A 16,777-nucleotide genomic window follows, 5' to 3' on the forward strand; every position below is an offset into this window, starting at 1 on the left:
AGCCTGTCACAAGTGGTGTACCACAGGGCTCAGTCCTGGGCCCACTCTTGTTTGGCATCTACTTTTCCGAAGTACAAGCAAACACAGGAGGGTTATGGCTGACAAAGTTTGCAGATGACTGCAAACTGGGCCATAGTAGAAAACACATCTGACACAGATATCCTTCAGAAGGGTCTCACAGAAACGGATAACTGGTGCCAGAGCCATGGCCTAAAGTTAAATGCCAAAAAATGCATAGTCATACCCTTCGGGAAAAAGAAGGTTACCCCTAGCTACCAAATAGGTGGCAATCCACTGAGTACAGAAGAAGTTATCAGGGACCTGGGGACCCAGGTTGATAGTAGTCTGTCATTCGACACCCATGTAGCTAAAGTAGTTAGGAAGACCTTCTACATTGCCCACCTTATCATGAAGGGATTCTCATCTAGATCAAGGGAGGTCATAGTCTCCCTATACTCATCACTCATCAGACCAATGATTGAGTACAATGCCCCATTCGAATGTATCTGACCCGACACTTGCAGCAGCTGGAGAGGCCACAAAAGTTCCTCACCAAAAGGATAAAGGGTCTCAAACATCTGTCCTATGCTGCCCGACTGAAAGAACTCCAGCTCTATTCAGTCGCCACGCTTGCTCAGAGGTGACCTTTGCCTAACATACAAGGCCATGTCAAACCCAGATTTGATGAATATGCTTCACCTCAAAAATCTAGATCCGTCAGAGCCACAAGGGCGGAGACTTAAACCTCGACATGGCTATTAATAGGACGTGCTGGAGGGATAGATTCATCACCCAAAGACTCCCTATGCTGTGGAATAAAATCCCGGTATATGTGAGGCAGAGCACCTCGCTGGCCTTGTTCAAGAGAAATCTTGACCAATGGATGGGAGATCGCAGATATACCCCAGGGATTACCTCAGTGTCACTGCTCAACAGAGGCACAGCAAAATAATGGGTATAGTTCCCCATACTAAAGGGGTGGCGTAAGCCACAAAACTATGGGCTAGGCTTGTAAATGCCCTCGGGCAGATAGCCTAGTATGAACCTATGAACCTATGAACCTATATGTTGCAGCACAACATCAAGGAACTGTTTTAAGATTAATGAGGTTTATTTTTATATTATGCCGAATGTGTGCCCACAGTGATTGCTGGAAAATCGCTGTAGCAGACATGGTTAAGATTACCCATGCAGCTCTATTGACAACAATGTGTAGAAACACTTAAACCCTCGGTTCTGCTTGTGAGTGACCTAGTCTGTCTAGGTTCCTTAAAGTGCAGATATAATGTTGCATAAGGTTCCTCATATACATGTCAGTATGTACTCATTAATATGCACATGCTATTCTGCTTTTATCTATGAGCAGCCATTTGATCTCAATCTGAAAATTGGGTTTATATTACCAACTCAAATGAACTGAAATGTGAATACTGTTTCATAGACACATGTCAAATGCACAGTTAAACGAATGGCCACATCACCGATTTTTTTTTCCTAGGAAAAAAAATTGGTAGGGCAACTACAGACACACCAGTACAAACATTATAAAGTGGGGGGCTTTACACCCCCCCTAACTAAATATACTATCTCTGAGATCGCACTGTGGGGAAAAGGCCAAATTCACAAAGACCAACCGATTTTTTTCCCTAGGAAAAAAATTGGTGATGAAGCCATTCGGTTACCTGTGCATTCAATACATGTATGTCGATGAAACGATTTTCGCGTTTCAGTTTGTTTGAGTTGGTAATGTAGACCCCTGAAAATCACCAACACTGAATGCATGGCCGCCACCCATGCAACGTCTGTGAATCCTAGTCATTATCTGCAGATTTGCAGAAATTAATTTATTGATTGATGAAAAGTGTGTGTGTGTGTGTGTGTGTGTGTATCTCTGCATAAAATATATTTATATGTCTATGTTAGTATCTTTATCACTTTCTATGAAAAGAAGATGAACATGTGTATTATATTTGTGCTGGTGCAAGAATAAGAAAAAAAAAAGCTTTTAATAATTAAAACACGTTTACATGTACAGACTACATCATCCTGCCTTCTTCCTTCTACTTTTTTACCTTGTATGGTGAGAAGACTGAAAATCTTTGCTCTGCATAATTTCACAGCATAAATGCCTGACTAATTTATTTCTGAAAATGCATTTAGATCAAAGCCAAGTTCTTAGTACTGGCATTTATAAGATGGCACATATTCAAGTCTTTTATCACTTGTTTTTCTTCCCCAGCTTAAACATTAGCACTTCATCTTGTGTTACTTGCAGTACCATCACACGTATTTATTGGGGTAATTGATCCGACAGTTGAAACCAAATAAAGCACTTGATCTCATTTGCTGTTATTTCCCTTCACCGAAGCACTTAACATGTTTTCATCCAAAATGAAGAAGAAACAGGCTTGAAAGTGAACTGGCAGATATTTTTACTATAACATGTGCTTGTTTCATGAAGAAAAGATAACAGCAAGTAAATAAACATATTTCTCGTATAGGGATTAACGGCAAAAAATGAGATGTCGCCGAACTTGTGCCTGGCTTAAGTTGTTAACTCTTCTCTTGACAATCCACTGCACACTACTAAATAAAACATTACGATTGACTCATAACTTAGAATTTACATTTTTGTTAGGATTCATTAAATACTATACATGAAAACAGAAACAAATATGGCATCACATTTATGACCACACAGCAGCATTGCCAAGTAGGGTGTACATGTGATACGCTGGATTCAGAAATGACTCACACAGTGTAACTTAAGGACCATGTGCAACACAGGTGTGCCAGCATGATGGTGAAGCACTGTACTTGTATTTTTCTGTTAATCGTAAATGTCTAGTGTAACACATCACACTCAGTGTCTCAACTGAACCAAATTATCTTGAACACCCACAAATTTGTTTCATATTTTATTTGCCCTGTCCACAAAATGTTTGATTGTCTGGAAAATCACTAAAGATTACAGTTAGTCAATAATGCCTAAAAGTCTGGTTTCATTTTTTTGTCAGAAAATACAGGTTGATTCAAACCATTTTTAGTGATTGGAGTACAAAAAAGACTGATCTGAGGGCTTCTGCCCACATTATTTTTGGCTATCTCCCTGATTCTTGAGCAAAGATATTGAGATGTATGCATTGTCACTTATGCAGGTGAGTGTGAATCATATTTATGAGATGAAGAGTGGAGTATACAGGCAATGTGCAGTAAGATCAAGCAGAAACAATCAATGAAAAGGCCATTTTAGTTGGGGTTGGGGGCGGACTCACCGACTGGACTACTCATATGTGAGGCATTGCCCTCCTTGCCTCCTTACTAATACATTAAGTTAACGGCTGCACAACAGTAGAGAAGCCAGCAACTCCACAGATTATAATATTGGCAGCAAGCTTCATTTCGTCACAGAGGTCAGTTCACTGCTTTGTTACAGAAGTGCTTTGTTACAGAAGTGCTGCGTTCTCCCACTCTGTTGTTTAGTTGCCATCATTGTTGAAGTGTCCATAGTATATGGCTTTGGTGTCATAACATGATCCACACCAGCAGCGCAGATAAGAATCAGGTTTACTGAAAGGTATTCACTCTATAATGACAGTACCGCATGAAGTAATAGGGTTTGTACAAGTCATGTTGGATGCAGGCATGACTGGATTAATGACATACTTTGTGAGGCTTAGTGATAATAGTACTTACAGAAAAAGACCATATAAAACACATGCAATTACTATGATCTTACTGAATCACACACTGATATTCTGTACTGTATTGAGCAAATGATCTTACTTTATCTTCAAACTATTTGCATTATTCTTTGCGATCATGTTGATGTGTTTATACACTGATCTAAACTCCAGTACTCTAAATTTCAGAAAGGCTTTACACTGTACAGAATTTATATTGCTGTAATTTGCAGCAAAGCACTTATCTTAATATGTATCCCTACACTGTATTTATAACATTATTTCACTACAAGAAAGTGATAGATAATTTAATTGTAAATACTAGTAAAATAAATTGTTAGTTAATAAATATATTAATATTAGAGAAATGTGATAATTTATGAGCCAATAAAATTCAGAAATTTTTCATAAACCAGGAAAACAGAAAAATACATATGCTCTATAGACAGAGCAATACAAATGGTACCAAACTCAAAATATGTTATATGTAAACCATAGAAAAACAACATTCATCAGCATTACATCAATAATCTTAGCCCCCAATTTGTACACAATAAACAGATAAAGATCCCTAGATGCCATACCCTGTAGTTACAGCCCTCACTTCTACAGCATTCTTTCTTAGCTGAAGAGTTAAGTTTACTTAGGCTAACATGCAAAAGTGCGATTCATTACTACAGTACCAATTACCTAAAGTCCATTTCCCCTACACAAAAACAATATAGACCCAAGTAAACTGTGGATGATTAAACAAAAAAGGGGGTTCATACTGAAAAGCTATGGCCCCTTCTTTCTACTCTAAGCTGGAAGGTGGGCATGTGATACAAATGTCATTGACCTAGGAATAGAAACAATTCTGGTGTACAACCACCACTACCTTCCATATCATGAATTTGCTCTGAGCTCTGAAATATTTCCTAAATGAACAAATGAAAAAACTGTATACTAGCAGAATCATTTTGTTTAATTTAATAAAGAATTATGTTGACAGATGTATAGTGCATATATGGGGGCACCCTTTAAACCTACACATGCTAACTTGTTTCTGAGGTTTGGGGTGACCGAGTACATCTATGCCTCTTAAAAGAAGCATGATATTAAATATTTTGTTTAAATAATGACCTCATATTAAAATGAAAATGGCATCCCCGGGAAGGCCTTCCTTTTGTTGCACTCTGATAATTATTTGGCTTGGCCTTTACTTGTCATATTTCTCCAGATACAGTTAAGTCTCTGTGCATTTCATGAACTAGGATAACAGATTCATAAGTTTAGTTTATATTAAGCTCAGAGCTGATGTGTAATTAGTAAGCATAGCCTCCTCATTCTCGTAAAGATAGGGGTAGACTAGCTTCCTTTGGAACGGAGACCAGTAGCATTAAAACCTGACATACAAACAGTTACCATCCAGTCAAATGAGGCTTGGTTTCAAGGTTAGCTTGGTTTCAAGGTTATCAGAAAGGATCTCATCCTGATGTGTAGAAAGAGTTTTCATCCAATTAAGAATCCTTGGGGCCTTTTTGCACAATCTGCTAGAGAGATACATTCTAAAGGGGGATTGTATTTGATAATTGGTCTGATAATGGATTTTATTTTACTTATTCTTTTGTTCACCAGTTTAGTCTTACTAGGCTAGTGGGATCTTTTCAGGGGAAATTTGAGGTGGTATTTATACTGATAGAGGAAATTTGGCCAGGTCCCATTCTCTTTTCAGAAGTGATGCCATAGAGCTACTTCTAGGAGAACGTTTGATGGAGGAGGAAGAACACAGTGAGCCTTGCTTTCAAGCCAGTTTGTTTAGTATTGAGATTGTGGAAATGAAAGAGGAGATTACAACAGATGGACTATACAAATAATGCAGAACAGTGACTACTGCATACTATAGTGATGACAGTGGATTAGAAAGTGAATTAACAAAGAGGAACCAAGTGATGAATCAGCCATTTCTTGTATGTAGGTTGGGGCAAGAGCCTTTCTGGATTAAGGGACACGAGTAGATGTTATCAGGCATGCAGTTGAGTGTTCTGGTAATGATAAGGCAGTTCCAGAGTGAGAGAAGGGAAAAGTTAATGTGCAGGCACAAAATAAGAGTATTTTTCAGAGTCAAAAAATTACTTATGCAATGGCAGCTGCAAAAACTGTATGTTTACAGTCAGTTAAAAATAAAGTTAAAATAATATTGTGCAGATACAAAAAGTGATTGTTAAAAATGAAGCAAGAAAAGGATAAACTCTAGACAAATACTTTGTGTGGGGAAATTTGGGGAAGCATTTGGAAGTAAAGCTTGAGGATGGAGGGGGCAATATCCATAAATGTTTGGACGGTTTCTTCTGAAATGACATTTGAAACTATGACTTCGGCTGAATCATTTCTAGTGATGCAAAAACCGTCTCTTGAGGCCTGTAACAGATTTATTGCAAGGGGATGAATATTAATGTTGAACTGGAATATGAAATTGCAGTTTAGGATGCAAAATATGACTGAAGGTGAAATAAGACAGAAATTTGTAGAAAAAAAATGTAAGTTATGTTGTAAAATAATGTTTTAATAAAAGAAAGTTGTGGAATGTGTTATAGTAGGTTAAGGTTTGTTTAAATTTCACAAATGGAAAAATATGTCACTTTTCTAGAGTTGTGTTTTTGAACAACAAAAAAAGAATGCTTGAATATTAGGGGCACACAAATATATGTTTTTTTTTCCTGTGGGAATGATGAACATGCAAGTAAAAAAGTAATAAATAGAGGTATATGCAATGTGTATAGTTTGGCCACAATAAGAAAAACTGTATACCATTATGCAGAAGGTGTGGAAGCACAGAAGATTTTTTGCTTGATTATGAAGAGAATAATGCTGATATCAATGTTACTGAGGAAATTTTACAGCAAACAGAAAAAAAATAATGAAACTGAAAATAATATTGTGGTGTTCAATCCGAAAATAATGTCGGATTTTGAAGAGCTGGTAAAAGATGATGAAAAATACAATGCAGAAGTTTAAAAAATATATATTTATACATGTAAAACTGATGTGTGGGATAATGTTAGATAGTAAAAGGAATCTACTTGTATATGCAACAGAAATAGAACAAGGGAAATAAAATTAACAAAAAAAAGAGGAAAAAGGTAGTTTAACAGTTATGTCATTAAATGTGAACAGTTTTATAAATGAAGAGAGAAAATTAAATACTGTATTATGGTATAAAACTGTTCAAATGTATATGGGGAGGAGATAAGGTGAAGGTGAGTTTAGAGAATGATGCAAGGTTGGGGATTTTTTTTTTTTCTTTTACGTTTGTATCTCTAGGGAGCTGTACATTTCTGGATATCATAAATACATGTAGCATGTAGAAGGCAATTGCATTGTATGTTCCAACTACAGGAAAGAAAGGGGAAGATCTATTTGAAGAATTAAAAAAAGTTGCATACAATATGGGCATTTTTATTGTAAGTGATTTTAATTACAATTTAAGAAAGATGATAGTAAAGAGAAATAAGGACATTCCAATATGTAGGCAGATGTTTAAAATGGGCAACCTTGTTTTATGGGAAAAAGGCATTTTAGATTTCAGCTAGGAAATGTAAGAATAGAAATAGATTATATAGAATATTCAGTGGGTTTGGAAGAAAGGAAAGTGTTAACAAAATAGATAATTTTGGATCACTGTGTTTTGAAATCTGAAATTTCAAATACAGAAGAATAAATCAGAGAAGTAAAGTGTAATGAAATGTTTATAGGAGAAGCTACAAAGGAACACATTTTTGGTCAATATATAGAAAAAAGGCAGTATCATCTGACTATATTTCATTTGTATGATAATATTGACAGCTGGTGGTTGGCATACAAGGAAAATACAAAATAAAGAAGGAAACAAGGTTGGAGAAAGAATTTTAGAAAAATGAAAATGTGAAATATGAAAAAAATAGCTGGTCAATTTGAAGATTGTATTAGGAAGAGAGATAGGGAACATTTGATAGATAAAGGCAAATGAATAAATAAAATATGAGAAGAGTTGGTATGTTACTATATAAACAGAAATACTTGTTACAGGGTAAAGTGGAATATCCATCATGTTTTCTAGGTAGGAAAGTAAAGAAAGGAAGGGAGAATGGATGTCTTACAGGATAAAATGATGACAGGAAATATGGATTATGTGAAATTAAAATTTGTGGAAGAATATACTGAAGGTATATACATCTCTCTCTCTGTATATATATATATATATATATATATATATATATATATATATATATATATATATGGGTCTACTTTAGAACACCGACACGCCAAAACACAGATGATGAAAACACAGAGACCGGAGGATCGACAGTTCAAAAGCAAGAAATTTCACATGTCCGACAATCAACAAAACAAATAAAATACCTTTTCCAAAAAACACACAACACAAGCACACCAAAAACCTTACAAACCTACACTAAACCTTACATACACAACTATCTATGCACGAACCTTAACCCAAACCCTAACCCTAAGGTCTGTCACTATCGCACACTCACCTAACCCACAGCCTAACCCTAACTCACTTAACTCACCCCTGAAGTCTGTCACTATCGCACACTTACCTTACCCCCACCCTAACCCTAACTCACCTAACCTGCCCCTAACCCTAAAGTCTGTCACTATCACACACTTACCTTAACATGTCGGTGTTCTCAACGTTGGGCTTTTAAACTGTCGGTCACCTCAGTTGTCGATCTTCTGGGCTCTGTGTTCTCGTCATCGGTGTTTTGGCGTGTCAGTGTTCTAAAGTAGACCCATATATATATATATATATATATATATATATATATACACACACTCACACACACATATGTATGTATAAGGAGAATAAGGATATGCATGCAAACTACGGTATAACAAAAATTAAGCAGTTGATCCCCCCACCCAAACAAAATTCAATAGATTTATAAATATTGACAAGGTCGATAAGACTAGAAATGTCTCAAGAGATTAAGTGCATCTCTTCCTGATGGATTACATTTTTACAAAGAGAAGTATAAGGAACATAAATTTAATTAATCAGAGTCAAGCTTTTAGCTGAAAATTGGAATTGGGGATTTTAGAGTATGTCAAGAGATTATAAAATTATTTTTTTAAAGAAAGCATGGCAAAGGTGCTATAAAGTATTGTTAACCTGCCATTCTTAATAAAAACAATACAATTTCTATGAAATTACAAACATAGTTAATGAAATAATTACAGATATACTTAATAAAAATACTTATGAGATTAAAGGATGATGTACAAAGCATTTGTAAATTGCAGTAAAAAGGTAAAAAAGTGGTAAAAGAATGACAAAATAGCATGAATAATAAAATGTTGATTACACATGACTTTGAAAATGCTTATGATAACATTAAACATAACACTTTTTCAGATTTTGCGGCAATATTGATCTGAAAAAAAATGCTAGGGTTAATTAAATCTGTATATAACAATTCAGTAGCATTGAATGGGTGACTTTGTATGAATATTGTAACAAAAAAAGGAGTGAAGCAGAGATGTGGTTTAAGTGCAATCTTATTTGCCCACAAAATGAGTGATTACTAGAGCAGCAGAAAAGGTAAAAGAAGGGGTGGTAGTATTTAAAGATAGGTAAGATTATGTGTCTGGATGATTTAGTTAAAATTGTTTAAGGTAAAGGTTGTACTAAAGAAACAATAACAAAAGTAGAGTATTGTATGAAAATTTGGTGTGTTAAAAAAAACAAAAAAACAAAATTAAGTGTTATGGAAAATGTGTGAAAAATGGCAAAGACTTATTTTAATATACCAAAGAAGTAGTTCCTGGGAATTATATTCATTAATGAGAAAATAGAAACTATGGAATGGAATAAGTGTTTGGAAGAGGTGATAAATATAGAAATATGGAAAACATTTAAGCTGTTGACACAGCTAAATACTTAAGCCAGGATATTTGGAAAATGTGTTTACATTGCTGGTGTATTTGCAAAAAGATTTATTACAGATTTTATTTTTTTTTTAATGGAGATCAGGACTTAAGCCTGTGAAAATGGGTGTGGTATACTGTAAACGAAAAGAAGGCGGTTTGGTATAAAAGTAAACACAAGTATCCTTAACTTCTTCACATTTATGTAAGTAACTCTTAAAATATTTAGACAAGCAGATCTGGTAGCTATTTTGTTGACTGTATGCTATAAATATTTTTGGGAATTGCAAAAAAAAAAAAAAAAAACTGAAAGAGTATGAAAACAATATTATGAGATAAGCAGGTGGAAGTGAGTTTGGAATGAAAAATACCTGAACAGGATGATGATGTGATGGGAATATTTTATTATGCAAAAGTATAGGAAGGATTAGATATTAGATTTAAAGAGGCAATTAAAAACAAACAAGTAAGATTTAAAGCAGAGTTAGAAATTGAATAGTTCTAGTGCAGATTATCCTTCTCAAAAACTATCAATCAAGGCAGTGTTGAAATATAAGAGAAAATAATACATAATATGTAATGCATGTGGAACGTTTTAGTGTGTTTGAAAAAATGACTGCTGGTTAGGAGGCAGTTAGGGTAAATAGCAAAAAAAAAAATGTATACTTTCACAACCAGATTTGCATTCTCTAGCAGTATACATGGGTGGGGAGTGAAGAGGAGGAAAAAGGATCAGATTCCAGAGTCCCCTGAAGAATAGTTCTAGCAAGGCCAACTTAGGACCAAAATAATGAATTTAACTTGTATTGTTTGGCACAGATGAGACAGAAGTCAAAACTGCTGCCTCCGGTATATTTCCAGAGTCAATAATCCACTCCTTTCTAAAAAGCCCCATAAGTAAAAAGGGCTCTAGTAGAGTAGGCCCTGACATTGTTTGGAAAATTCTTATGTGGAGAATAAGAAAAAGCAATAGCATAAGACAACGATTTAGAGTTTGTCTGTTTTGATACGGATTGTCATTTTTCTTAACTTCAAAGGAAATAAATAGCTGTTCAGAAGTCCGGAAGGTTTTTTTTGTCCCACCAATGTAGTATTTATTTGACTTGTCTGTGAATATCAAGAGTGTGTAAATTATTTTTCCTTTATTTTTTGATTCTGAGAAGAAAACAGAGATGAATTGCTTTGCTTGATGTGAACACAAACAACATTAGATATAAAGGAAAGATTTTTCCTCAGTATTACCCCTATCTCTGTAAAAGATGAGAAAGGGTTGACTCACTATAACAGCTTGTAACTCAGATAGTCATTTGGCAGAAGTGAGAGCAATAAAAACACATCTTTCTAAATAAGAACTTCAAATAGCCTTGAGAACAGATTCAAAAGAAAACAGTATAAGTTGTTTCAGAACAAAAATAAGATCCCAAGAGGGATCCACCTGCTTTCCAGGTAGAAAGATATGTAAAACCTCTCAAAAAATATTTCACTTGAGAAAGGATGGAATGAGGAATCTTGAGGGCAGGCAAGCAGAGATGGACTAAAGGTGAATCGTGACAGCAGAGTTATTCAAACGGCAGATGATAATTACTCATGCAATTTCTGCAGAAACAAGGAATCAGAGCCTTGAAATGGTCTTGGTTATTGTCATGGCATCAACTATGAAACCTTTTCCACTTACCCATATACAAATTTCTAGTATCAGGGTTCTTTATCTCCTCTAATTCCTGCTGCATGAACTCAGAAAAAGGTAACAAACAATACTGAAATTTTTAATCCAGGCAGTTATTTAAAGAAGCTAAAAGCTGAGGAGCATTAAAAAACTCATGTCTTGTGTAAGTCTATTTTGTGCTACTTGCCCTTGCCCGATTTCAGAGAGAGAGAAAACCATTGATGCCTAGACCAACAGAGGGTCACTATAATTATCTTTGGAGAGTTGTTCTGCACCTTCAGAAGAACCAGGCTTATTAGTGGAAAGGCATACAGGAACATTCATATCCATAGGAATGAAAGGTATCTGTCTTCCAATAATGTGTGCAAGGAGTCCTGAAACTGAATTTCTTTAATTTTCTGTTGTGGCTGGAGGAAAACTAGTCTTCTTGTGAAGTTCTCTAATGATAGACCAATTCCCAGAAGACCCCTGGGTGCAGATTTCATCTTAGAGAGTAAGTCTTGGTCCTGATCAGCTTGTCTTCAATTTGTTTTGCTCTGATGAAATGTAGGTAGCCTGAGAGGACAGATTAGACTGATCCTGTGATTGGCATACTACTATGGGCAGTCTGCAAAGGGTATACAATTGCTTCCCCTTGTTTGTTTAAGTATCATATCACTGCAGGGTTGACTGTGATTACAAGCAGAGAGCCTGGAGTCCAAAGATGGTGTAGAGATTTAAGAGCAATTATTACAGCCATTATTTCTTTGACATTTATGTGCATTAATTTCTCCTGCCTGTTCCAGAGGCCTTAGACTTTCACCACTCAAATACAGGTCCCCCATTAAACTTTGATACTTTTGTGGTTGTGGACTGAGTAGGGTCTTTAAGGGAATCTGCCCTTTTTTCACAAACTCCAACACTAGAATTTGAAGTCAAAGTAGTGTTGTTGCTGGGTCCAACCAGATGTAATAAAGCACAAGATATTCCCCATGTAGAAGTCATGAAACGTAGAATTCTGCAATATCCATTGGCAGATGATAAAGTCTGTTTGAAAAATATCAAAAACTGCTACTTTTAAGATACCACTTTGTCATGAGGAAGAAAATCCTTCATTAGAGACAAGTCCAGTAGACATCCTAGAAACACTATCTTGTCAGATGGAATGAGAGACAATTTATTTATGTTCACCTAACAACCAAGACTGACAGAAAGATTTTTAGGCAAGCCAAAGATGTTTGACAAATCAAAGCAGAAAAATGAAAATGTAAACCAGACACAAAAAATGTAAAAAAGTTCCTGAAATCTTTAATAACTGGAGAGTGATGTTAAGCATCTTTTAATTACATAGCTACTTAAACACTGAGAAGTGAAAACAGAGGTAAAATATACTGTGGTGTGAGTATTTTAGCATTTTGATTGTCAGGGTGTGGAGGTAAAATCATGAGGTGGCATACAGTCGATCTGTTAACTTCGATTGCCCTTGGTTCTGCTAGAGCCATCCATTCAGTCTAAATCCTGTGCCCTCTTTTAAAAAGGAAAAGTCTCAGAATGTAAAACTGAAAGGCTTTAAATAAACCTTTAGCAAGCCTCCATATTTGCTTTAGAAGCAGACAAATGTCTACCTTTCGGTTTCCTTGTTCTAGGAGAAGTTCCAGTAAAAACAGTGACTTGAAGAACAGTCCCTTCCCCAAGAAATCAAGCTCCTCATAGTGGATCAGGGAAGGATCATCACCCAGTCCCTTTCCTGTTGCCATCAGGACTGGATTTCCCTTACCTGACAAGTTCATGTCAACAGCAGCAGAGGGCATACCTACCTACTGGTCTTTACTAGTTTCCCAATGAGCAGCACCAGTGGCACTAAGTGAAAGTGATAACCAGTCTAAGGAATAACAGATGCCCACAAAAGTAACCCACTGACATCAGAGGTGGAGGTGAAGAAAGAGTTAAGACTGAAGACCCCCCCCCCCAAGATACCTTTTCACTTCTTGGGGTTCAAAGAGGGAATGATCAGGTTATTGGGATGTGAGTAACTGTCCTTGACAAGTGGTTAGAGGAACTTTAAAGATTTGCCTGGTGAAAGAACTGTTAAGTTTTAAGGTAAAAACTTATTAGTGACAACCACCAGGCAGACTAGCCCCAGTTCATGGCAATACTTTCCGACATAAAAGTAACAATTTTCCTTACAAAGACTGACAAATAAGGAAATTCCCACAGGGACCCAGTGTCATCTCTCCACTGAAAAACATGCATTTGATAAGTTACTAGCATACCGTGAAAGAGTCTTCTTACAACTTTTTAACTGATAAACTGCAAATATACTAGCTACATTCCCTAGCAATACTTTTTTACTGAACACTAATACTTTTCCTCAAAAAATATGGAAAATAATAAGGGAACCCCACAAGGGCATAGGACCATCTGTTAGCAAAAATGGTGTCTGAGTAACTAGTAGAGGAACTTGGCATAGTTAATGAAACATTTTCACTAGCAAATCCCCCAAATCACAAGTCCTTGCCACTATCCATACATTTTGACAAAAATATAAAACTTTTTCACAAAAATCAGTTATCTGAAAGACATTTTCCGCATGGAATCATGACAGAAATGTCAGATTTGAGGTAAATCATTTAGTGACCACCACTAAAAACACTAATTCTAGCCTTTAGTAAATATTCCTGGCAAAAAAAAAAAACTTTTCTTCACAAAAAATAAATTGTAATTTTTTTCCCCAACAAGTTAATCAAGCTAATTTCCTGCCCAGTCTTGGTGAAGCTCCAGCAGACTATTGATCTCTTAAAGAACATAGATCATTGATATATACTAGGCTAAAAACCACAAGGGCTTTTATAAGCCTAGCCATGCAATCCAACCTATTTGTGTCCTTACATATCATGGACATTTATTAGGTGGGGAGTATGTTAGTTGGGAAGTTTTTAGAGGTTATGTGGTTGGGGAGTATGATAGACAGAGGTATATGTCCAAGCTATAAGAGATGTGGGGGACAGACCTGGGGTGAATTTTCAATTTCCCATCCATTGGTCAAGATTACACTTAAATAAGGTTTGGGATGGATGCTGCTTCACATTGATGGGGACCCTGTTGCAGAGTATGGGGATTCTCTGAGACACATATCTGGCTTGACAATATATTTTATGTCACAAGCAAAACTTAAATGCTTGGATCTATTGTTTCTGATGTTTTTTGTTTTACAAATGTGCAAAAAGACAATCAGAGCTGGACCTGAAGTTGCCTTGTATGCCAGGCATGGATAGCCTCTCAGTAACCTGTTGGAGACAGAGTACAAAGATAAAGCTTTAAGGTGAGCTATGGAGGACAATGTGTTTATACCCTGGATTATTTCTGTAAGCAACCTTTGTTCGCATTCCAACTGCGGCATATGTCTGGTAAGGTACATCAAACCAACGAAAAAAAGATTCCAAACCAACGAAAAAAAGATTCAACAAGTTACCACTGGTAAAACACGAAATCCACAGCAGGAAGATCAACAGGACCCAAGATGTATCAAAATCTTTTATTTAAATCCAACGTAGCCAGTCCAAAACACAACTCAAATGTGAAATTTGTTTGCATTCCAACTGCGGCATATGTCTGGTAAGGTACATGCTGAAGGAGGCATTATACTCAATGATGTGTCTGACAAGGGACAAGTAAAGTGGCACTATGACATCCTTGAAATTGGTTGCCATACCTGTTTTTTTATTAGTTGGGCAACCTAGAATGATTTTCTTACTGCCTTGACCATATGTTCCTCAAAGACCAGATCACTGTCTACATATTTTCCCAGATCCCTGACTACTGGGCTAACTCTTAAGGGTGTCTTATTGATGGTGTAATTAGCTTAGGTGGCAGTCTTCTCAAAAGGCACTACAACTCACTCCTTGGCAATGAGTTTTTGTCCATGACTGGCACCAGTCATTTGTCTGTAATATATCATTTTGTAATATGTTTTTTGTCAAGGAGGGATTTATGATAGCTCCCAACTTGTACTCATCTGTGAGCTTGGAAAGCCAAAGACCACTGACATAAGCCTTTATCTGAGAAGTAGATGCTGAATAGGAGCAGTCCTAGCATAGAGCCCTGAGGTCATGTACTGGAAAACAGTCTTAACAACCTTGACTTGCTGGGTTTTATCTTTGAGCCAGCTTACAATCCAGTAAGTTACATTCAGGTTTATGCCCAGTTTCTTGAGTTTGTCAATTAGGTGCTGACTTTGAGGAAACATCAGCAAACTTTTTACCTAGGCTTATAACGGCCTCCAGGCCAATAGCCTTGTATCATCCTACAAACCTATGAACCTATACCTGAGTGGGTATTGAATTTAACACCTTAACCAGGTCCAGGAAGGCAGTATGAACTGTTTTCCTTTCATGCACTGTCTTGTTGACCTTCTCAAAGTCATCCATCTGAATTAGTAGGCATGCCCTTCCCTTGACAAAGCCAAACTGGATTGAGTACAGTGTCTGAAGTTTATTTTTGTCTTTGTTGATCATTTCCACGATCATTTGTTCCAGAACTTTGCATGTTAGAGTAGCCAGACTAATAGTCTGTAGTTTCTGAGGTCAGATGATTTTCCAACCTTGTGGAGTGAGGTAACTGTTGCAGTCCTCCATTTTTATGGTGCAAAGCCTGTTTTGAGGCTATGGCTGCAACTTTACTCAACCGTTCCTGATAGATCTGTTTCCAGCTATTTAAGAGGCATCCCAAGATGATGTTAAGATGTTAGGGAGCACTGAGGTGGAGTTTTTGGCATTAGTAAACACTGCCAGAACGTGCTCTCTGTTAATAGCTGGTAGCGGGTTATTGCTAGTAGGTATCATATTGATGGAGGCAGAGGGAATGGGAGTGAGAGTTTGAGATGAATTTTTTTCAGCCATCAATTTAGCGAAGTCAGACAGTGAAGGCAGCACCACTGATGTCCAGTTCAGCACACTGGTGTGTGCTGCCTTAGAGGTTTTGGACACAGCTGTGGAAAGCAGTGTAATTGTCTTTAGACTATGAGGCTATCTTGACCTCATAATGTGCCTTGCTGGAGTTAACTAGTCCAGATAAGTTTCCAGTTTAGGTTAATCAAAGACCTCGTATCATTGTGGAAGTTGCTCTTCCCGATATTAGCCATGAATTTTTTTCCTTTCGTTAAATACCCTATTAAGGTTAGATGCCACCAGTGTGATTTGTTATTAGAGCTTGTTTATGGCTTTCTTGTAGCAGGTACAGCAACCTCTATACAGCCATTTACATGTCTATATTCTTCATAGTGAGGACAGACTGGAGAGTGTGGAGTGTCTTGCTTAGGCTCTTAGTACTGAAATGCAAAATCTTTGGGTATTATTTGCTATGTCAGTAGGCTCTAAGGGGGTAGACAAAATTTTAACCAATATTAGGAAGTCTAGGAGAGAAAGATGTAAACCATCATTTGCAAGGCAATGTAGTTTGTTAACCATAGCCCTCCATGCTCAAGTGCTAAATCCCCTTGGAAAGGCACCAGAAACTAAGCCAGTTTTCAAAGTCAATTATTGTT

Source organism: Protopterus annectens, chromosome 9.part0 (genome assembly GCF_019279795.1).
Source record: "Protopterus annectens isolate FY-2018-M chromosome 9.part0, PAN1.0, whole genome shotgun sequence".
In the NCBI taxonomy this organism is placed as follows: domain Eukaryota; kingdom Metazoa; phylum Chordata; order Ceratodontiformes; family Protopteridae; genus Protopterus; species Protopterus annectens.